This window comes from Piliocolobus tephrosceles, chromosome 16, assembly GCF_002776525.5.
Source record: "Piliocolobus tephrosceles isolate RC106 chromosome 16, ASM277652v3, whole genome shotgun sequence".
Classification (NCBI taxonomy): domain Eukaryota; kingdom Metazoa; phylum Chordata; class Mammalia; order Primates; family Cercopithecidae; genus Piliocolobus; species Piliocolobus tephrosceles.
In genome coordinates, this window is record NC_045449.1 from 43,161,758 (window position 1) to 43,166,583 (window position 4,826).

Sequence of the window (4,826 nt, forward strand, 5' to 3'; positions counted from 1 at the left end):
CCTTCTCCCACCAATCTACCCTGAAAAGGGAAGGGCAGACAAAACGATGTGGTGAGTAGGGTGGGGAGGAGTTGGGGAGTGGAGAAGAAATCGCCTGAAGCAAGCATCATTTGACTGATCAGCGGCCACTGCTTAAACCACAGCCAATCAAACAGTCACCAGCCTCACACCCGGAAGCCCTCGGTGCCCAGGTGATAGCACCTGAACACTGGGAAAGGAAGTCTCATCTGCTGGGGCCACAACTGCAAAATGACTGCAGTGAGAAAGGACAGGTGGGAAGGTGCAGTCCAGTAAGCAGGGGAGAGAGCCCCCGGGACCTGTGTCTACAGCATGTGCAACCCCAACTTTCTTTTATGCCCTGCTTTGCCTGGACAAGCAGGTCCCGAGGCCCTGAAAGTGCTGCCTACAAGCAACCTAGAGGCCTGCTGTCCTCTTCGGCCAGGTGGCCACCTACACTCATGCCCTGTTTGAGGGAGCTTGGCATCATCACCCCTAAATAGCTCATCCTTTGAACTGACCTCTGAAAAAATGACAAGAAGGAGAGAGGAACACTGCCAAGTGGCTATATTGTTGCATGCTAGATGCTGAACAAACACTATAGCATTGAATCCTAACAAGCTTCCGAACTGGTGACTCTCCTGCCTCTCCCATTTTGTAAGTGAGAAAACCGAGGTTCAAAAACATTAAGGCATCTACTCAAGGTAAGTAAATGGTAAGTAAACACAGGTGGATCTCACTCCAAAGCCCAAAATTCATTTAAATACAGTTTGAGGCAGGCAGAAGTTTCGTAGAAACCCTTTTCCTGCTCTCCACATTTCACATAAAGCTGATGAAACATAGATGCATTGGGAGCTTTCAGAAAACGAGCAATATCAGAGCAAAGCACCCGTCTCTTCACAAACACTCAGCTCTTGCTAGGTTTCCAAAAAACCTTGGTGCTAAGAACAACTCTAGGAGGAATGTTTCTGCCCCATCTGTGGACAAATGTAGAAAAACAGCCTCAGGGGTTAGCTTAGGATGTGAGGTTTTGGTTCTCTTTTGGCCATTTTTATAAGTGAAATGAAAGGAACTACACTTCCCGAAATAACAGAGGGGGAGTTTTGTCATCCAGGATGTCTTGGAAGCTGCATGGGCCAGACAGAGCAGAGTCCGTCAGAGGCAGCGGCTCTGCCTTGTACGAAGCTGTGGTTCTGGTGCACCACCGGCATACCAACGCGAGCAGGATCCACAACAGCCCTTTGTGTACACAGGCTGTGAAAGCAGATGTCTTCGTTAATATTCTGCAGGGCTACTCCTGGGCTCACATCTCCCTCCGCGTGTGTGTTTGTTTGTTTGTTTGTGTGTATGTTTTGTAAGATTCAATCACCCCTAGATGGGCAAATAACTATGAATCACTCCATCAATCCACAGAAGAACACAAAAAGGAAATTTGCATGTAATGAATTAACTCCCAGACCCTGCACCAAGCACTGAGCACACATTTTCTTGTGTAAGGCTCAACTTGCAAGGCAGACCCTCCCCCATCTACTATCCCCAGTTTATAGATGAAGAAAGAAAGGCTCTGAGAGGTTAAGCCACTTGTGCAACACCACACAGCTAGTCCACGGTCAAGCCAGGATCTCACCCAGGTCAGCCTGGCTGCAAAATGCACATCCATCTTCTGTACCATGCTACTTCCGAAGGGAGAGGCATAAAAATAAAAATGAGCAAACACTAAGGGGTCCCAACTGCATGCATAGTGTCTGTGCTGGCTGCCTTCCACATTCAATCCTTATGGCGATCCTGCAAGGTAGATCCTACCATGCTCATTTCACAGATGAGAATGCAAAGGCTCAGAAAGGTTTAATAAATTGCTACCAGATGAGCCGTGATCTGAACCTAGGAATACCTGACTCCAAAGCCTGGGAGCTTTCCACCACACCATCAGTACTCATTGACACAACTCCGCTCTCTTCCCCAGCCCTCCACCTCCACTGCCCCACCCCTCCCCAACCCACTCCAGGAGCACTGACCCACGGAGGTAAAAGAGACAGACTGGGAGCTAGACTGGCTGTTTGGGTACCAGCATAGAGTGGGTTTGGGGGAATCAGTGTTTGTCTCAGCCTGCTACAGTGAGTAAGGGTGGATTCTGGTGACAGTAGGAATCATTTTGATTTATGGAGCTGTGTGTGTGCACTGGATGAAGGAGGGGCTTGGGCGAAGGAGAAAGCGTATTTGTTGCCTCTGGCCCAGTTATTGTGTTCATGCAGCTTCAGTGGTTCCATCTGTAAAGTGGGGTCGACCCAACAGTCCTGATACACCTCACCCTGCAGGTGCACAAGTGGAGGAGAGTTGGTTTCTGGAGAGAGCAGCGCACTGAAGCAAATGCCTTTGGCTTAGAGCTAAAATCATTCAAGCACCAACTAGCCAAAAGAAGTCACATGAGACTCTACAGGCCCATCCTATGTATTCACCTTTCCTATTCCACTCTCCCTTCCTCTTAGTTCTAAAAGATTCACTTATGTTACATTATAACCTCTAGTTTGTTTATTTTTGCCTAAACAGATTTGCTTTTTGGGAGGTCAGATTACATTATGTAATTCCAGTTTTAGTTTGCTACAGCTACATCCATTTAGGGAAGCCTCTTAGAATAATAAAACATGGGTTTACTTATTTGTTTGTTTTGAGACAGAGTCTCACCCTGTTGCCCAGGCTGGAGTGCAATGGCGCGGTCTTGGCTCAGTGCAACCTCCTCCGCCTCCCAGGTTCAAGCAATTCTCCTGCCTCAACCTCCCGAGCAGCTGGGGTTACAGGCATGCACCACCATGCCCAGCTAATTTTTGTATTTTTAGTAGAGATGGGGTTTCGCCCTGTGGGCCATGCTGGTCTCAAACTCCTAACGACAAGTGATCCACCCACCTCGGCCTCCCAAAGTACTGGGATTGCAGGTGTGAGCCACTGTATCTGGACAATAAAACATGTTTTAAGGAAATGTTTCAAAAATAAGTCTCCATGCTTTTCCAGGAGGCAAGAGGTCGCAGCCTAGTGCCCTGTCTCGTCCTGTGTTCCCTTTGATCCCTGCACAGCAGACTGCCATGTGTCATTACTCTCATCATCCATCCATTTATGCATTCCCTCCTTCATTCACTGAAATGTACTTATTTATTTATTTATTTATTCAACGCCTACCAAGTATCGGTTGCTTGGGAATCATGGTCATGGATGAGCAAAAATAAGCACGGTCCTTCTCATAGAATTTAGTGTCTAGTGGAGGGGAAATGAATTAATATGTCACATGCAAAAAAAAAAACCAGTATCTCTAAACAACATGATAAGAGCATGGAAGGAACAGTACATGATACTCTGAGAGCAAATAACAGAAAGACCTGACCTGGTTGAAGAAAATAATGCTTCTGGCTGGGTGCAGTGACTCATGCCTGTAATCCCAGCACTTTGGGAGGCCGAGGTGAGCAGATCACCTGAGGCCAGGAGTTCAAGACCAGCCTGGCCAACATGGTGAAACCTCCGTCTTTATCAAAAATACAAAAATTAGCCGGTGTGGTAGTGGGCACCTGTAATCCCAGCTACTTGGGAGGCTGAAACAGGAGAACCTCTTGAACCCCGGAGGCAGATGTTGCAGTGAGCTGAGATGGTGCCACTGTACTCCAGCCTGGGTGACAGAGCAAGACTCTGTCTAAAAAAAAAAGAAAGAAAGAAAAGAAAAGAAAACTTGAGATGTGGTCTAAGGCACAATAGAGCTAGGCATGGTGGTGTATGCCTGTAATCCCAGCTGCTCGGGACGCTGAGGAGAAGGATGGATTGAGTCCAGTAGGTCAAAGCTGCAGTGAGCTATGATCACACCACTTCACTCCAGCCCGGGAGACAGTAAGACCCCATCTCAAAAAAAAAAAAAAAAAAAAAAGGAATGGGGTGGAAGGGGAGTTCCAGATATGATCAGATTTGCATTTTTATAGTGGGGAGAGGCGGGGGGGTAAGTTTCCTACAGGGTACGGTGTTCACTATTTGGGTAATAGATACACTAGAAGCCCAATCCCTACCAGTATGCAATATGCACATATAATAAACAAGCATATGTACCTCCCTGAATCTAAAATCAATCAATCAATAATAAAAGATCCCTGGATGCAGGCTGGGAGTGGAGACAGTGCAGGCTCCAGGGCATGTGAGGAGAACAGATGGGAGAATGTTACAGAACTCCAGGAGAAAAGTGATGCTGGCTTGGACTAGGGTGGTAGTTACAAGTTAAAGAATAATGGACAGAGTTCAGAGCTATCACAGCAGTATCACTGACAGATTGAGTGACCGGAGGGTGACAGGAGGAGGCACCAAGATGGACTCTTGGTTTTGAGGCTGCCTAATGGGATGGCTGGGGATGCCATTCATTGAATTTATCACCCTTGATGTGCCCAGAACAGTGCCCAACACCATGAGCCACACAAAGGGAGCACTGGTCTTGGACTCTTCCCCAGTGTCCATAACTTACTAAGGCCCAGGCTTCATAATCTCTCATACAAACCCACCCAAGCCATTAAATGGTTCCATGTGAAGGCTGTCATGGTTCCCCTGGCTGTGCTCTAAACCCTGGTCACAGTGAATTCCGCATCCTCTCCATCCCAGAAGACGCCAGGCCCCATTCCAAATTCAGTGGTTTAAGAAAAAAAAAAAAAAAAAGAAAACAAGCAAACTACCGCAAGAACAGAAAACCAAATACCACATGTTCTCACTTATAGGTGGGAATTGAACAAAGAGAACACTTGGACACAGGAAGGGGATCATCACACATTGGGTCCTATTGTGGGGAGGGGGGAGGGGGGAGGGATAGCATT